The sequence below is a fragment of the Mobula hypostoma genome, chromosome 4 (genome assembly GCF_963921235.1).
Source record: "Mobula hypostoma chromosome 4, sMobHyp1.1, whole genome shotgun sequence".
Lineage (NCBI taxonomy): Eukaryota > Metazoa > Chordata > Chondrichthyes > Myliobatiformes > Myliobatidae > Mobula > Mobula hypostoma.
The window spans coordinates 66,878,724-66,899,346 of NC_086100.1; positions in this window are offsets into that span (position 1 = coordinate 66,878,724).

Genomic DNA, 20,623 nt, shown 5'->3' on the forward strand with positions numbered 1-20,623 from the left:
TTTCTATTACAATCTTAGGGAAAATAAAGTGCAAAGCAAATGAATCAGTCATAAGATTCTAGCTACACTGTAAAACAATGTTTTTTCTGAAACCTACACAGTACTTGCATATTCTTGGAGTTCAAAAAAGCAGCTCCAGTGTTAGTGTTTTTATTGTTGAGAATTTGTTTGTTTAATAATCCCAAAAGAACTTTCAACATTCAAAAATCTATTTCTTCCATTTTTTACAACTAATAGCTATAGTAGTAGAATGGTAGAACTCACAACTAAACTCCAATCACCAGTTAGGAAGTTAAATTCAATCAACTGAATACATCTAAGATAGAAAATTGACCCAGGAGCTGAAAGAAAGACAGGAAGATGTAAAGATGGGTCAGTCCTCTATAGACTGGCTGCATCATCTTTCCATCTCCCTGTATTTCTGTGCTTCCAGATATATAGCATTAGTATTTAACGTTTAAATGCCCTCTGAAATAGACTCATAAGCCACTATTATCAAGAATCTCATCCCTACTTTCTTAATAGAATTAGGGACAATCAATGTTGGCTTTAAGAAAAATACTGAAGACCCAAGGATTTCAGATGTAATGACATTGTAATAACCAGACTAACCAGACTACAATAATAACCATAATCTGGTTACTATAATAACCAGACTACATTATGCACTAATTGAACTGTGTAATTTCTCTTGCTTGCTATTACAAATTTACTAACATACTGAAGTTTTTATGGCTAAAAGTATATATATTGCTATATTCCTACACAGGAGTTGGTTATCTCAAGCAACATCAGCATTAATTCTCCCTCATTAGTTGCTCTAGAAGGCTACTTTTTGGAAATGCTTCAAATCTTGTGTACCCGTCAGGATACCAACTTAAAAGAATAATTTGTGTAAAAGTTAAAACAATTTAAACATTATTGTTAGCAAATATTTGAGCTGTCACACTCAGAAACTGGTTCACATAAAATGTTAACCAAGTCCATACCGGAATACATTAAAAAGGTGTGTAATCAAACTCCACTTTATAGCCAGCCTTAGTCAAGATGTCATTGAATATGAATTTGAAGTTTAAAAGTATCTGTTTAAAAGAAGTAGAAAGTGGAATTATTCTTGCTGTAGAATATTTTCAAATGCCTCTTACTGACAAAGCTGACAACACAGATTCAGCCCATTCTGTTGTTGTCCATGCATTGCTAAAATTATTTGACTATTCCCAGTGCCCTGACCTTTTCCCACAAATTTGCATGTTCTGCTATTACACCAGTTCAAAAAATATGCTAGAAGATCATTTTATTTTTCATTAGGCCAAAAAATGGCACCGTCATTTCCTTATGTTCACATAGTGCAGAGAGAAAAACAGATTAAAATTTGGATTTTCAAGGATGTTATAATTTATTATCTATGAAATAAATATTCTACAAGAGAAGAATTTTTAAAAAGACATTGGTGTATGATCGTCTCAAACATTGTAAAAATGCTCCAAAGGAATTCCTTGTTCAGATAAAAGTTATGCATGAAACAGATATGCATTAATTATTTGCACCGTAGACTTTCAGTCCAGGGCTTGAGTCGTTATGTACTTTGAAGATTAATTGATTCCAGGCTGTTAGTGTCTCCTTTGACCTAACTTATATGTTCTTGAAGCACATATGTTACTATGTTAGAAGATTTGATTTTTAGCTGAAACTTACCTGAAATTTTCATCTCTCTTTCAGCAAATCATATAAGTTCATCCCTTGGGTTTTGCTTAATAGCTTGATGTTATCGTACGTTTTTTTCCTGAGGTCACATCTTCTGATTCACTAAATAAAATACTTCTTTTTCTTAAGGATTCTTATATTTTATTTAATAAACTTAATTTTAAAAGATTCCAGATGCCATTGTTCACATTTTAATTTGAAAATCTTCCATTATGCAGTCACATTGTATAATTATCTTAATATTCTGCAATAGAGAACCACCATTCGATAATATAAATTGTCAGTCCAGGATGTTGCATGTTTGCTGGTGCAGTGTTTGCACAGTGAATAATTTCTCTTTGAAAATGCAGCATTTTTGTTTAAAGAAAGCCCTGGCCAAGTACTGAAGACCTGTGCTATTCAGCTGGCTGGTGTTCCCACTGATAGTGAAAATCTCTCGCTTTGACAGTCTGAGGTACTTACCTGCCTCAATAACTATTGTCCAGCAGCACTTACATCCACCATGAGGAAGTGCTTTAAGAGGATGATGATCAAACGTATCAACTCCTGCCTGGGGAGTGACTTTGATCCCCTCCAATTTGCCTACCGTCACAACAGGTCAACATCAGATGCCATTTCTTCGGCTCTTCACTCAGCTCTGGAACATCTGGACAGCAAAGCTGCATACATCAGGGTGCGCTTCATTGACTACAACTTGGCATTCAATACTACCATCCAGTCAAGACTAATTAATAAGCCCCAAGAGCAATACCTCCTTGTGCAACTGGATCCTCGCTTTCCTCACTTGCAGACCTCAGTCAGTTTGGATTGGCAACAGCATCTCCTCCACAATCACCTTTAGCACACGTGCACCACAAGGCTGGGTGCTTAGCCCCTGCTCTGTTCGCTGTATACTTTTAACTGTGAGGTGAAGTACAGCTCGATTGCCATATTTAAGTTTGCTGATGACACCACTGTTGTGGGCTGAATCAAAGTTGGTGATGAATCGGTATATAGGAGGAAGATAGAGAATCTGTCTGAATGGTGTCACAACAACAACCTCTCGCTCAATGTCAGCATATGCAAACAGCTGATTATTGATATCAGGAGGAGAAAACCAGAAGCCCATGAGCCAGTGCTCATCAGGAATAAGAAGAGGAGAGAGTCAGCAACTTTAAATTTCTGGGTGTTATCATTTCAGAGGACCTGTCCATGTCCAGCATGTAAATGCCATTGCAAAGAAGGAGCAGCAGTCCCTCTACCTTATTAGAAGCTTGCAAAGGTTCAGCATAACATTTAAAACTTTGACAAACTTCTATAGATGTGCTGTGGAGTGTACTGTATACAGACTGGCTGCATCATGGCTTGGTATGGAAACACCAATACTCTTGAACAGAAAAAGCTACAGAAGTAGTGGATGCAGCCCAGTCCATCACAGTTAAAGCCCTTCCCACCAGTGAGCACATTTACAAGGAATGCTGTTACAGGAAAGCAGCATCCATCAGCAAGGACCTCCACCATACGGGCCATGCTCTCTTCTCACTTCTGCCATCAGGAAGAAGATACAGGAAACATAAGTCCCCCACCACCAGATTTAGGGACAGTAATTACCCTTCAAACATCAGGCTCTTGAACCAGAAGCGAGAACTTCACTCACCCTATCACGGAACAATGCAATGTTGGCATTCATTTCTAGAGGAATAGAGTATAGGAGCAGAGATGTGATGTTGAGGCTCTATAAGGAGCTGGTGAGGCCTCACTTGGAGTACTGTGGGCAGTTTTGGTCTCCTTATTTAAGAAAGGATGTACTGACGTTGGAGAGGGTACAGAGAAGATTCACTAGAATGATTCCGGGAATAAGAGGGTTAACATATGAGAAACATTTTTCCGCCCTCGGACTGTATTCCTTGGAGTTTAGAAGAATGAGGGGAGACCTCATAAAAACATTTTAAATGTTGAAAGGCATGGACAGAATGGATGTGGCAAAGTTGTTTCCCATGATGGGGGAGTCTAGTACGAGAGGGCATGACTTAAGGATTGAAGGGCGCCCATTCAGAACAGAAATGTGAAGAAATTTTTTTAGTCAGAGTGTGGTGAATCTATGGAATTTGTTGCCACGGGCAGCAGTGGAGGCCAAGACATTGGGTGTATTTAAGGCAGAGATTGATAGGTATCTGAGTAGCCAGGACATCAAAGGTTATGGTGAGAAGGTGGGGGAGTGGGACTAAATAGGAGAATGGATCAGCTCATGATAAAATGGTGGAGCAGACTCGATGGGCCGAATGGCCTACTTCTGCTCCTTTGTCTTATGGTCTTATGGTCTTATGAACAGATCCCATGACCTATTGACTCTTTAAGGGACTCTACAACGTGTGTTCTCCAAATCTATTGCTTGGTTTATTTTCTTTTCTTTTTGTACTTGCACGGTTTCTTGTCTTTTGCACATAGATTGTTTGTCCATCTCTGCCGTGTGTGGTTTTTCGTTGATTCTATTGTGTTTCTTTCTATTTACTGTGAATGCCTGCAAGAAAATGAATCTCGGGGAAGTATATGGAGGTATAAATGTACTTCAGTAATAAATTTACTTTGAACTTTGAATATTTTATTGTATTTTCAAGATAATGAATTGAAAAAATGATTTTTTTGAATTTCAAAATTACTTTTTCTTTCTATTTTTATATGAAGACTTGCCTCACTATTGTGACGACGAACCAAGTTATCAGAAGATTGATATTGATGAGAGAGATAAGGGAGACAATGGAGAAGCATTCAAAATGTTAATGAGAGAGGAGAGAGATTAACGAAAAGAGACACAGTTCCGAGTATTGACAGACCAGTTGCTTTGAACCTGAACTAAGGCAGGACACACACCACGAGATCACGAGATAACGAGACCCTGGAAGTGCGGTGTGCCCCCACAAGTTGGTGGGAGTTTTGGAGGTTTGGCCGCGGGACCAACCATAGATGCACAGGGTGAAAAGGTACGATCGGCAGGAACCTGGTGTGTGTGTCCGCCCTTGCCTGGGTGCCGGCTTCACCGTGGAAGAACGGTCGTATCCGGAACGGAGGGGTCACAGTCGGTGACCACAGAAGACATTAAAAGCGTTCGCCCGAAAGCTAACTGCGAAGAACGAAGGTCTGTGTGAATCAGAATTTGCATATTATCTCTCCCTCTCTCTCTCTCTCTCTCCAATGGCACAACAGCGATTACTGCGAACTGTACTCAGCTGAACTGAACTCTGCATTACTTGAGACTGATCATTTTACCCCTAGACTGCGATAGAGCTTGATTGATTCCTATTATCCTAGTTCTGTGTACATGTGTGTTTTATCATTGCTAACCTGTTGCATTTATATCCTTACGATTAGAGTACTGTGTTACTTATTTCTTTAATAAAACTTTCTTTGTTCCAGTAATCCAGACTCCAACTAAGTGGTCCATTTCTGCTGGTTTGGCAACCCAGTTACGGGGTATGTAACACTATCTGAAGTCATACTTTGTGTTTTGTTAAGGATGAGGAATATTCTCCATGAAAAGAAAGGAAACTGAGGTAATGTTTTAAAGAATGCCATAGATCTATCTGTGCCCTGTTGATCATCGGAAAGATGAAATATATTAGCTTGTTGTGCTACTTATATCACAGTATTGATTCTGATTACCAAATAGAACATGAGTAAAATTGTGCACTAAAGTAGGAAGCCATAAAAGTGCTTATCTTTTTAACCCACTAAAAGAACTTTAGGAGATGTTAATGGCCAAAACTGTTTTACCCTCCAAATCAAAGGAACCTGGAAATAAGTAATATTGTGACAAAAAATTCAAATAAACAAACATCTAATTGGATATCTTGATGATCTGATGTAGCTGAGACTGCAGGTGCTGTAACCTGGATCAAAGAACAAACTGCTGGAGGAACACTGTAGTTCAAGCAGCATTTGTGGAGGCAAAGGGATAGTCAACATTTTTGGTTGAGACTAGGATAGTTTGGTATCTGGTTCACTCATTAATCTGGAAAATGAGCCAAGGATCCAAAATGTAAATGTTTATTATGACCAGAGCCAGGGTCTGGAGAGCAGCCATGTTGGAGGTCTTGACTATGGACTGGGATCTGACTGGAAGTGCAGCTGGAATCCAGAATATCAGGGTTCAACAATGTTGATTGAATATTTCCTATTCACTCACCTGATCTCACCTGGTTCAGTGGAAACCTTATTATTTTACCACGTTACATTAAAAAAGTGAAATATAAGTGTGACAGGAATTCAATAGATGTAATTTCCAATAGTCTGGAAAATCTACTGGTCTGGCATTACCAAAGTCTCATGGGTGGCAAATTATTGGAGTTTTACTCTAAATGGCAGAAGAAAATCAAGTCTAATTAAGGCTAATCACACTTCAAGGTCTTTCAAACACATTTCAATGTGCTAATGGTTCTAAATAATTATGTGAGAAGTAATCTCAAATTTGAAGTAAAATATGTTTGGCATAGAGAAAAGGGAGAAAATTAGTATGTATTACGCCATGCTGCATGCTCTCAACCTGCTTCTAGAGTCACTGGATAGACATAGTGAAAATGAAAGAGAAAGCTGCTCCCAGGATCTACAGAGCTGGATGTGTCTTATTCCAACAGGTTCATAGCAATCACATCTTTCCTTATGAAGGTTGCATTCAATGATAATAGACCAGTTTTCCAGTTCAGTTATATGGCAGTATGCTAAATTCAACTTAATTAAATAAAAGACAGCCGCTTTCTGTGATGATTGTTATTAACGCTCATTTTTCAAAAGTAATCTTCCTAGTATTTCCAAACTACTCTTGCTTCCTGATAATACTATACCTACATTATGCTAGCGCTCATACTCCAGGGAATTATGGCATGTGATTTATACCACAGCACTGAAATCTTCAATGGAAACAGTTACTATTACTTATGATAGCTCTGATTTCTTTCTCATGGCCATTCAAAACTGAAGGATGGCACTTTCCCCTGATTTACAGCAGCTTTCTTGCGCAATGATGTAAGAGGACACATGGGGCTAATACTCAAAGTATAAAAGAGCTAACTTCCAAAGACATTTGATTAAGTATCACACTGAAGGTTGTTAGGTTACAGACGGGTCATAGGATTAACTGAGTAACATAATAGTCTGGTTAAAACATTGGTTAGAGGACCGAGAACAAATTACAATAAATGGCTCTTTTACAGGTTGGCAAATTCTAACCAGTAGGGTCCTGCAGGGGTCCTTGGGACCTCAGAGATTTGCAACTTATAGTCATGTTTCAATGAAAGAAAGAGTGCATTATGTTCATGTCGGCCAAGTGAGAAACTGAGCTGGGAGGAGTTTGTAAGGAGTCTGTAAAGGGACAGTATATAGATTCGGTCAATCAGTGGGTGAAATGTGGCAGAATATATTATGGGAATTTGTTAGGATCCACACTTTGGTAGGAAGAATAGAAAAACACAAACAATACGAAAATAGTGAGTATACAGAGTGATATTCATTTACTGGTTCATGAGATGCAAAAAGTAAACATATAGGTACAGTAAATAATTAAATATACTGTATTTTAAGAACTTTCATTACACTAGGTAGGAATACAAAAGCGGGAAGCTTTGTTGAAAGTATGCTAAACTTTACTGTGGCCATGTGTGAAATGCTGTACGCAGTCCTGGCCTATCTAAACACAGATTCACTTGCTTTGTGCTCAGTGCAGTATAGACTCACAATGTGATGTGTTCTCAATGAGAGATAATCTTATTGAGGCAATAAAGATTCTGGCTGACAGGATAAATGCTCTGATTCTATTTCCTCTGGGAGCTTATATCAGGTGGGATCAGTGACTAACGAGGTTGGCCATTTTGGACAAGAACATGTGTCGGAATTTGAAATTTGAAATTTTGCATAGAAACTGCTGAATACAGTGACATTAAGTGCATAAACTTCTATCCTGTGCAAAATGCTTCATGGATATTGGGACATCTTGTGTCCACTGCTGACTCTCCCTCCTGTGCACATCTAAGATGGAATAAGACGAGGAGAAATTTCTTTCCACAAATGCTAATAAATTTATGGAAATCTCTGCTGCTTGGATGCTGAGTCATTAAAAATATGCAAGACTGAGAAGATTTTGTTAACTATGGAAATGAGCAGATGCATGGATTAAGTAGGAAACTAGGTTAAGGCATAGTATTAGTCACAATCTTACTGAATAGCGGAGCAGCTTAGAGTGGACATGTGACCTTCTCATGTTCTATTGGTTGTGTTCATATGTTCCTTGGAAACCTCTAATCCTATTGTCCACTCTCCTCTCCTATCAGATACTTTCTTCTCCAGCCCTATCCCGCCCACCTGGCTTCACCTGTCACCTTTCAGCTAGCCTCTGTCCCCTCCTCCCACCTTTTTCTTCTGGCCTCTTCCCCATTCTTCTCAGTTCTGAAAAAGGGTCTCGGCCCAAAACATAGACTGTTTTCTCTTTTCCATAAATGCTGCCTGGCCTGCTGAGATCCACCAGCATCTTGAATGCATTGCTTTGGATTTCCAGCATCTGTAGACTTTCTTGTGCTCGTAGTACAGTTTGTTTCTAAGCCTATTCCTTGATTTCTACTGTGTTTTGTGTGGAGAAAAAACACCTGTAAAAGTACTTGCCTATATAAAAATCGGTTTATAGTACTCCACTCCTGCTTTAATGTGTTTTGTTTAATATATATTTTAAAACAAAGCAAGATGTATGCATAAAAAAATCTCTGCAAGATTGAACCTTCAATCTTGGGACTGTAGTTCAAGGCTGTGAGTTATTAAGTGTAGCATCAGATTTATATTCCAAGTTTACTTGGCACAATTGTATTCCTTTTGGTGCTACTTAAAAGAATATATTTGCACTGCCAGAGCTCCAGGGCAGAATGAAATAAGATGTGTCTCATAATTTAAGAAAAACTTGAAAGATTAATACAGCCATGCTTATTCTATTCAAGGTATGATACATTAAAACCTATTTACCTCCAATTTTTAATGTAAAGTTGATGGCCATAATGTAAATAGACCATTTGGATTAATGTAGAGAAGTGCTGATAATACATATATAAAATATACACCATTCTCAAAGTGTACACAATTTGAACAATATTTAGTGAAATCCCTTTTCATTGCTTCTTCTTTTGATAAGACTACAGCAATAATTTGAAATAGAGATCTAGAAAATCTAAGTCACCAGCACTCAGAATGCCACACATCACTGATCATGTTGCTACAGGATATTCTGAGCTGTTGTCTCACATTTTTCACTGGAGATGTAGCTTATCATCACTGGCAGGAATGGCAGGGTTTCAATCGCTCACCCTGTGGCTGACTCTTCAAATTGTATTTGTCAGGCACAGTGATGTAGAAGACTTCATTCAGTTAGCTGAAACGTTGAGCTGTTTTCTAGAAAAATCACATATTTCAAGGTATAATTGAGAAAAATGTGATTCCACTAACTGCCATCACTTGCATTGTCTGAACATTTCACATGACGAGACAATGTGTTTGTGAAGTATAAAATATTTAATTGTGACGGTTATCCACAAAGCACGAACAAGTTCATCCTGCTCCAGTTCTGAAATATTATGTTAGGGTTCTTTACAACTCAGGTATAAGAATTCCAAGATGATAGAAGTAAAATAAAATCTAAACACCTATCCTTAATAACTTAATATCCTTAATGACTTGCTACCGTCACAAGAAAAAAAAAATCAAGAAACACAGGGTAAGATATTAATAACCCCCGTGCTAATGGGTTGTGAGCACTTGCTCAAGACTGCCTTGATGTTGGGAGTGGCAGAAGGTTGACACGCAGGGGCACCCTCCTTCCTCGATGTTTCATCGATTAGCCCACTACATCTCCAGAGGGCTTGACAACAATTTCTGGCATCCCAGAGTCACTCCCCACACCCCCATCCCACCGATGAGTCTTCCCACTCTCTTGATGCTATCTTGGAGTCCAGAAGAAGTCACTTCGCTTGATCCAAAGCCAGTGACTGCTTCTTTTCACCATCTCTGATGGTTTGCTGTAGAGTCTGACCATGGATCCCTGGCTCCTTCAGCAATTTGATGGTGGATGTGGCTATAAATCCCCTACAACCCACTTCCACAGGACAAACTTTGGTTTCCAGCCCTGTCGCTGAGCTTCATGTGCTAGATCTGCATAGCGTAGCCTCTTGCGCTGATAGCTTCAGCAACTGAATTCTCCCATGGAACTGTAAATTCCACGATGTAGGTGATCTGCAGTGAACTGGACCACAGAACCAAGTCTGGCCTAAGGTTGGTGGTAACCATTTCCGGTGGAAAGGTGAGTTCTTTATTGACATCCACCAGCAATTTCCAGTCACAGGCCATGTTCATCTGTCCTATTTCTGGCTTAGGAAGAAGACTAGTTGGTCTTTTCCCTCCATCCCAGAGAAATGCTGCTGGAGTCAGAGTGTTAGTCATTCTAGAGGGCAAGGATTTGGTTGCCATCTTCTTGGTCTCGATTGCCGTTACCAGACTCCTCAAGACCTGGTTGTGACACCACATGTATCTGCCTTGTGTGAGGCTGGTTTTGCAGGTTGCCAGGATATGCTTGAGGGTTGCTGGAATTGGGCACAAGGAGCAAGTTGGGTCCTCACCGAACCAACTAGTGGAGTTTTTTTTTGTGAGGGAAGCACATCATATGTAGCTCTGATGAGAAAGCCAAGTCTGGTTTCTTCCATCTCCCATATGTCCTTCTGGTTGATTTTCCTCTTCTCAGTGATTTCCCACCACATCCATTGCCCCTGCTTAACCAGGGAGACAGCCTTTGCACTTCTGTCTGGCTCTTCTTGTCGCTGCATTTCCTCGACAACTATCTTCCTTCGCTCTGGAATCGTGGCCTTCTGCCAGGTGGGTCCACTTGCTGCCAGACTAAAGCCTCCCCTGCCCTGTTGGACTTGCCCCACAATATCTCTATGGCTAAGGGCTGCTGTTGCTTGCAGCACCACATCAGCTGGGGTCCATTTCCACCCAGTTGATAAGGTCCGTTCAGCATCACCGATGCTTATGAACTTATGGAATTCTCTGCCGCTTGGATGCAGAGTCATTGAAAATATCCTTAATAACATACGTATCAGTGACTTGCTACTGTCACAAGAAACATTTATTAGGACAGTTGAGTAACTGTTTGAATATACCATTTGTAAAAGTGAAAGAAAACTAATTCACAGCGTCAAAAAATCAGATTACAAAACTTATTACAAAATCATTCAGTTGTGAGATGTTTGGTGTTACACAAACATTAGTGCACACTAGAGTGACCATTTTCAAAGATATAGTGCTCTCTGCTCTTCGCTGTCATTAATGCTGTTGCTACAAATGACCTTCTTATTGAAAGCATTTTTTTCACTTTCTCTGATTTTTTTTCACAGCTGTATGTGCAAGGATTGGAAGAAAAATATAATCTCATAAAAGAAAATGCATATGGGGTGAACTTACAGATGTGCCAGCATACATTCCCCCAGATCTTTACCATGCTGTACCTCTAAATAAAAAAATATAAAATATGTTAAGGACTCAAGAATGCTCCTCTAAAACTTGGTAAATTTAACTTGATGTGCATACTCTTGTATCATATGATCTCTGTCAATTTAACACTGACTAGTTGTATTTTGTACAATAATATGTCATACTTTAAAAGTGCTTACCTCAAAATGCAAGAAGCAAACATTCTAGTTTTGCGAAAATAGACGTTTGAAAATATAGAAATAAGGAATAATTAGACAAGCACATCAAAAGGGAGTAACACAAGGTAAGAAAATCTTATCCAATAGTGGAATGATGAACTGATTAAGTTTTAGGATCTTTTAATTATGAAATTATATATAGAATAATTATGGATTACAGTAGATTCCAGTTAATTGAGCCATTGATTAATTGCAACAGCCATTTATTTGGGACAACTCTTAAAGAATAAAAACTAAATGGAGAAAATAAATCAAATTCCCTTTGTTTATTTAGGACACTATGCCACCTAATTGGGTAGGGTACTGTTGCCGAACAGTTTCTAATTAGCATCAATGGTGTGCACTTTTATAGCCGTAAGTCAAACTTAATAAGTATTTTGCATCGACCTTCACTGTGGAAGACAGTAGCAGTATGCCAGAAATTCAAGAGTGTCAGGGGCCAGATGTGAGTGTAGTTACTATTACTAAAGAGAAGGTACTTGGCAAGCTGAAAGGTCTGAAGGCAGATAAGTCACCTGGACCAGATAAGACATAGGAGCAGAATTAGGCCATTCAACCCATCGGATCTGCTCTGCCATTCCATCATTAACCAACCCCAGATCCCACTCAACCCCATACACCTTCCTTCTGACCATAACCTTTGATGCCCTGACAATCAGGAAACTATCAATTTTCACTTTAAATATACCCATGGCCTTGGCCGCCACAGCTGTCTGTGGCAGAGCATTCCAAAAATTCACTACTCTCTAGCTAGAAAAATTCTTCCTCACCTCTGTTCTAAAGAGTTGGCTCTCAATTTTGAGGCCGCACCCTCTAGTCTGAATACCCCTACCATAGGAAATATCCTTTCCACATCCAACCTATCTAATCCTTTCAACATTTGGTAGGTTTCAATGAGATCTCCCCACACTCTAAATTCTTGTGAGTACAGACCCAAAGCTGCCAAACCCTCCTCATATGTTAACTCCTTCATTCCTGGAATCAGCCTTGTGAACCTCTTCTGGACTCTCCAATGACAACACACCCATTCTGAGATATAGGGCCCAAAACTGCTGACAATACCCCAAGTGCAGCCTGACTGGTGTCTTATAAAGCCTCAGCATTATCTCCTTGTTTTTATATTCTATTCTCCTTGAAGTGAATGTCAACATTGCATTTGCCTTCTTTACCACAAACTCAACCTGTAAATTAACCTTCTGGGAGTCTTGCACAAGGACTCCTAAGTCCCTTTGCACCTCTAATGTTTGAATTTTCTCCCCATTTAGATAATAGTCTGCACTTTTCTTCCTTTTATCGTGCATTATCATGCATTTCCCAACACTGCATTCCATCTGCCACTGTGTTGCACATTCTTCCAATTTGTCTGTTTTGATGCAATCACATTGCTTCCACAGCACTACCTTCCCCTCCACCTATCTTTGTATCATCGACAGACTTTGCCACAATGCCATTAATTCCTTTATCTAAATCAATGACAAATAATGTGAAAAGTAGCAGTCTCAATACTGACTGCTAAAGAACACCACAATTCACTGGCAGCCAACCAGAAAAGGCCCTCTTTATTCCCTCTCGCTACCTCCTGCCTGTCAGCCATTCTTCTATTCATGCCATACTGTAATGCCACGGAATTTATCATGTTAAGCAGCCTCATGTGTGGCACTTATCAAATGCCTTCTGAAAACACAAGTAAATGACATCCACTGTCTCTCCTTTGTTCACCCTGCTTGTTACTTCCTCAAAGAACTCTAACCGATTTGTCAGGCAACATTTCCCTTTACAGAAACCATGTTGACTTTATCTTATTTTATCATTAGTCTCCAAGTACCTCAACATCTCATCCTAATTAATGAACTCCAACACTTTCCCCACCACTGAGGTTAGGAATACACCCAAGGGATCTGAAAAACATAGCTAAGGAGTTTCAGGAGGCATTAGTTAGAGAAGAGTAATTCAAGAATCACTTCATTCTGGAATGGTTCTGGAGGACTGGAAAATTCCAAATGTCACTCCACTCTTTAAGAAGGGACGGAAGCAGAAGAAAGGGAATTATATGCCAGTTACTGTGACTTCGGTTGTTGGGAAGATGCTGGAGTCCATGATTAAGGATTAGATTTCGAGGTACTTGACGGCACATGATAAAGTAGGCCAAAGTCAGCATGGTTTACTTCAGGGAAACTCTTACCTGACAACCGTGTTGGAATTCCTTGAGGATATAACAAGCAGGATAGACAAAGGAGAATCAGTGGATATTGTTTACTTGGATTTCCAGAAGGTCTTTCACAAAGTCCTGCAATTAGAATTAGAATTAGAATTAGAATTAGAATCTCTTACATCCATTTCACAACATGAGGGAGTAAAAATCTTTATGTTGCATCTCCATCGCTGTGTACAAGCAATAAGGAAGGGAAATATGGAAGGACATTAACCAAACACTAAGATTGTATACATCATTGTTTTGAATACATGTGTGTACAGTTAGATACAGTGTACGGTCAGATATGCAATCAGATCAGTGTGTATTGATATATCTGATGGTCTGGTGAAAGAAGCTGTCCCGCAGCCTGTTGGTCTTGGTCTTAATGCTGCGGTACCATTTGCCAGACAGAAGCAGCTGAAACAGTTTGTGGTTGGGGTGGATGGAATCCCTGATGATCCTCTGGGCCCTTTCTATGCACCTGGTGATATAAATGTCCGGAATAGAGGAAAGTACACATCCACAGACGTGCTGGGCTGTCTGTATGGCTGTCTGCAGTGCCCTGTGATTGAGGGTAGTACAGTTCCTGTGCCAGTCAGGATGCTCTCAGTGGAGCTCCCATAGAATGTCCTGAGGATCTGGGGACTCATGCCAAACTTCTTCAGCTATCTGAGGTGAAAGAGTCACTGTTGTAGCTCTTAACAAGATAAGAAGATCCTATGGTATTACAGGAAAGATACTAGCATGTTTAAAAGGATGGCCAACTGGCAGATGGCAAAGGGTGGGACTGAAGGGGGCCTTTACTGGTTGGCTGCCAGTGACTGGTGGTGCTTAGCGGGAATCGGTATTGGGACTGTTTCTTTTCACATTATACAGTATGTCAACAATTTGAATGACAGAATTGATTGCTCTGTGGTCAAGTTTCAAAGGTTTCAAAGGTACATTTAATGTGATAGAAATGTATACAATATACATTCTGAAATGCTTTTTTTTCGCAACCATCCACAAAAACAGAGGAATGTCCCCAAATAATGAATGACAGTTAACTGTCAGAACCCCAAATTTCCCCCAACTCTCCTCCCTCCCACAAGTAAGCAGCAGCAAGCAATGATCCCCCTCCCCCGCCAGCAAAAAACAGCATCGGCACCCACCACCGAGCACTCAAGCGTGCAGCAAAGCAACAGCAAAGACATAGACCTGCAGTACCCCAAAGACTACTCGTTCACCCTGTATTTGACATACCACATGCTCTCTCTCTCTTCCTAATAAGGGAAAAAGAGGTGTCTCCGTTTCACAGTGAGAGGGGAGACATAACAAACAGCTCACTGACTTATAATATTAAAAGTCCGTTGTGTCAACTTTTCCGAGCTCTGTGCCCAAAGATCTCAGGTCTCTGGGCACAAAGCCAGAGATCTTCTGACTCCCACAACACACCGATTTTCTGCCAGGACACCGACCTTCGGTCCGCCTGTCTCCAGAGCCACGAGTTCTTGGACCTCCGAAGGCAAGCTAAGCTCTTAGGCCGCGACTTTGGCATGTCGAATAATGGCACGTCGAGGGCAGGTCCCATTCCCGCAAAGAACCAAAGTCAGCGTGTAGCTCCAGGTTAGGGTCTTCAAAGGCCATCATCACTAAACTTTGCAGACAATACATAGATACATGGAGGGCAGGTAGTGTTGAGGAAGCAGAGAGTCTGCAGAAGGACTTAGACAGATTGGGAGAATGGGCAAAGAAGGGCACCACTGTAGTGTAGCGGTTAGCGTAATGCGATTACAGCTCAGGCCGTCAGATTTCTGAGTTCAATGCAGGCCTCCTCCCCTTGGAATGTGCAGGTTTTCTCCGAGTCCTCTGGTTTCCTCCCACAATCCAAAGATTTTCTGAGTACTGAGTACAGGGTTGTCGGGGTTTGCAGGGTGGTGTGGCTTGAAAAGCCAGAAGAGTGTATTGCAGACTCTGTCTATAGATAAACAGAAAAATACAATAAAAGTAGCTGATGGAATACAGTGCCAGGAAGTGTATGATCATGCATTTTGGTAGATGGAATAAAGGTGTGGGCTATTTTCTAAACAGGGAGAAAATTCAAAAATCAGAGGTGCAAAGGGAGCTTGGAGTCTTCGTGCAGGATTCCCTAAAGGTTAACTTGCAAGCTGAGTGGGCACTAAGAAAGGCCAATCCAAGGTTAGCATTCTTTTTGAGAGGACTAGAATATAAGGGCAAGGATGTAATGTTGAAGCTTTATAAGGCATTGGTCTGATTGCACTTAAGAGTATTGTGGGAAGTTTTGGGCCCCTTATCTAAGAAATGATGTGCTGTCATTGGAGAGGGTCCAGAGTAGGTTCATAAGAATGATCCCAGGAATGAAAAGCTTAACATATGAGGAGCATTTGATGGCTCAAGGTTGTACTTGCTAGAGTCTGGAAGAATGAGGAGAGATCTCATTGAAACCCTTCAAATTTTGAAAGGCCAAGAAAGAGTGGATCTCGAGAAGATGTTTGCTAAGACCAGAGGGCACAGCCTTGGATTAGAGGGACATCCATTTAGAACAGAATTGAGGAGGAGTTTCTTTTACTAGAGGGTAGTGAATCTGTGGAATTCATTGCCATGGGAGTAGCAAGAGGGTCAGGTGTTACAACAACAGTGAGATATATACATTAGCAAAGGGAGTAAAGAAATACATTAATCCCTCGGTAATTTGGTAGCTCTCTCAATAACTTCCTGATTCACTCATCCTTCTCCCTCCCCCTCCCCAGGCGTTTTCCCCCATGACCATAGAAAGTGTCTCACCACCTCCAGGATCCTAAGCAGACCTTCCGGGTGAGGTGCTCATTCACGTGCGTATCTTCCAGCCGAATTTATTATATCCAGTGCTCCCAACATGTCCTCCTCTACCTTGCTAATACCAGGCACAAACTAAGCATTCTTCTTAACTGAGTACCTACGCTCCATCTGCCATGACAGCTTGGATTGCCCAACCAATTAACACAGACACTAGCCATGTTAATTTTCCTCCCCATTTCTACAGCCACACCCACTCCTTAGCTCCTCCTCTACCAGGCTGAGGCTGACTGTAAACCAGAGGAATGGTGCTTCATATTCTGTTGAGAAAGTCTTCAACCTAACAGCATGAACACTGAATTGTACAAGTTGTGGTAAATTGTTCTCCCTCTATCCCTTTTCTTTCTCCTCCTGACCTACCCAGTTCTTCCTACATTCACTCCTGCCTCTGTCACCCCCTTTCTTTCTGATTCTTCACGCGCTCCATCTGCACATTGCCCACAAGTTCCCCTCCCCCTCTGTTGCTCTTTGCCCTCCCCACCTCCTTCACGTGATTCCAGGTTCTACCTTTAACTCCTAACAGATTCCATCATCATCTGCCTTTTGCCATTTCCATCTGACACCTCCCAGCTCCTGGTGCTATTTCTTCTCTCTACTCCTCCGTCTACCTATCCACCCTCCTCACCTAGATCAACCGATCACTTACTCGCTCCAGCTCCATCTCATCCCTCCACTTTTTATACTGGCTATCTCCCCGCGATCTTTTAGTTTACGTTGTTGAATGCCTATTACCTTCCATAAAATTGCTCCTGCCATGCAGATGATTAAATAAAAGTTGCTGAGACATAGTAAATGTTTACTTTCCTGAACAGAAAGTTACACATAAGACCAAAGTAGTTAAGAGAGGTGGTAGAGTGTGTATTCCAGAAACTAAAACCTTACCACTTTTAAAAGCTATCTTTCCTCCAACTTTGCTCCTCATCACACCCAGCTCCTGCCCTTCCCACCCCTCCCACCATCCCAGGCCAGGGGGTCACCTGACCCCAATCTGACCTTTTACATTTTAGTGTAGAACACAGGCTTTTGCCAACACTTCCAACAAAAAGCAGATGGGAGAGTAATTAGCCAAGCAAAGTTGCAGCCTGACGACATTATCAGTGTCTCAACTTAAATGGAACAGGAAGGGAAGGGATGGCTTGAACTCTGGAATTCCCAACAGCTGTTGCCTATACAAGGTAAATGCTTCCCTTAGTTCCCAAAAGGTTTCCGTAGGAGCTTCCTCTCCACATACCTCAAGGAAACCCCAGTCTGATTCCATTTGACGGCCCAATCACTAAGCTGTGCATTTTTGACAGGCAAGGAGGCTCCTCCATCAGATGTACTGTAAATAAGGGTTCTATCATTAAGATCAACAGACTTGCAAACAAGCAGCAAAGCGATTACATTATACATGAGTAATATAAAGGTCTGGAGTAATGATATAGAGTCATGATTTCCACCAAACAGCGACAGAATTTAAATTGTTAATTAAATAAATCTGTAATTTTAAAAATAATTTAATATCATTGCTGGTGATTATAAACAAGTAGATTGTCATAAAATGTCAAACTGGTTCCCTAAAACATTTTTAAGCTAACTTAGTTAATTAAAAGAAAATTGCCTAATTACTATCCCTTGCAGCCATTCCTCTCCAGTAAAATAAATGGACTCGCTCTTCCTGAATCATGTCTAAGCTGGTGTGGGTTTAGTAGCAGATTTCCCAGCAAGCAAATTAAGTGTCCTTACTTGATCTTGCCTGTAAATGACTCCAGCTGATATCAATAAAAGCGACTGCCTTCTGAAAGAATCCCTTTCATTCCAAGGACGTTTAGAGGAATGACGGCTCTGCCATATCCATGAAAGATTTAATAAAAACAGAGGTCATCACATGGATACACATTTAGGTGATAGACAACACTAAAGGAAAGATCCATGCTCTTGTTGTCATACTTGTAATGGCATGCTTTATCTGTTTCATAATGTGTTAGCTGGTGTGAAGTAATAAATATGGTGTGCTGTGAAATATGTCATGCATTATCTATAGAACTACATTAGGAACAGCCTGCAGATGCATTTATCAGGTGCACATTTCTCTCATCACAGATACGTACGAAGCACATATTCAGCAAAAAAAATGCCACACTAGAGTGTCATCATCACTTAAACAGACACCAGACTACAATGTAAGCCACTGATATTTTAACGGATTGAGAGGAAGAAGCGGTGGGGGATCTAGTTTACACAGGTGGCTAGAGGCAAAAGAGGAGAGCTGTTGCTGAGGCAATGCCTCATAAGCTTCACACTTCATACTTGTATACCTAATGATGCAGACATTATTCAAAAATAATCAGAAACACGATTGATACATCACTTGACACCTTACTGAGCTTGTCACAAGCTTGCTTCTTTACAGTTACTACCCAGTTGAGCGATGTCAGGGAGCTCAGATTTTCTGCTTTGACAACTGCCATTAAACAGCATGCAGCCATGCCTTACTGGCAAGAAGCAGAATTGAAAGATTTCACAGTAGAACACATTCTGATATCATTGATGCAGCATATTTTGCACTCCACAGTGTGATAATGGCAGAGAGCAATGACTCATAGCTAACCAATTCAAAATATGATCATTGCAGCAGCTAAATTTTAACATAATTCAAAATAAAAAAAAATTGGCGAGGGAACTTTGACATGAAATGTAAACCCTGTTTTTTTTTCTTTCTCTTTCCACCAATTCCTGCTGAGAGTTTCTTATATTTTCTGTTTTTAATTTTCATTTTAACTGTATTCACATGTCCAAAAACCAAAATGAATCTAACCTTAGTCTTGCTCAATATTAAAATTAATCAAAAATAATTGAAAGTTCAGTGCAAAATCCGAGGGTCATCACTTCCTATAAATTTCCCAGCTGGGTGAGACACATTAAAAATCCCCCTGATGTTTCATCAAATCCTCCTCTTGCATGGAATTTGTTGCAAGATCTGTGCTGAAGGACACAGGGATGGGTATCAGTACAAAGGGTGATGTTCTGTGGAGGTATTTCAGGAACGCATCACTCAACTTGTCTTCACATTGACAAGAGTAAAATTCCTACAATTCCATTTTACAATGAGCATCATTATTACTTTGTTCAATGCAGCATGAAAACCATAACAAAAACTTCCTAAAATATAATTGGCAATTTCACATGTCTTTGAGAGAATGTGGAGCAGTAACAGTTTAATGATACATCAGTGGAGACACATGGCACTCAATTTATGTCAAACCTCTTGTTAATTAAACCAAACTGATCCCTCACGATGATTCACAGCACTCAGCGAGGTGGGGTGTGGTGATGTAGGTGAAGATCTAGGTGTGGGTGTTCTGCAACAATGGATACGGTAAGGGAAATTTTCAACTTAACCTTTAATTTCCAGTCTGTAATCAGTTTCTCATTCCTAGGTTATAAACAATGCAGAAAGCTAATTAATTAATATCATAACTTTAACTACTAATTAAATCTCTCACTGGTGAAAAAATATTTTTTCAGTGATTTCCATTGCAGGAAAACATTTTAGTTTGCTAACCCAAATGCAAATCAATCAACAAATCAGGTAAGTATTCCAGAGAACATTCAAGTTGTCAAATGACCCCACTAAGCATTAATGTAGATATAAAAAAAAACCATAGATGATATGAGTGGAGAAAGAACTAGCAATAATAATGTTGGAAAATGACTCTTGGAATTTTAAGAACATTGGAAATTCCAGTTTAAACAGTTAAATTGTATGATCAGTCACGTGGAGTGCGTGTGTTAAAACCTCTCAAAACAGTTTTGGAGGAACAGTGTTCTTTCAATCTCCGATACGTTAATATTGTAGAATGGGGATACTGCGTCATTAATCCCAAATGTTGGACTGTATTTTATGGAGTCTAAAAACTGAAGTAGAAAATAATTATCAGTGCATGCTTCAATAAGGCAAAATAAAAATTAAGTTTGTTTCGATAGATATGGTAAAATATGGTCAAGGTGCTATGAATGATTAAACATTCCATCATTGCTTTTATTTATTGAGATACGGTGTGGAATAGGCTTTTCCAATCGTTTGAGCTGCAGCACACAACAATCCCCTGATTTCTTCCTAGCCTAGTCACAGGACAATTCACAATTATCAATTAACCTACCAAGTGATGTGTCTTTGGACTATGGGAGGAAACTGGAG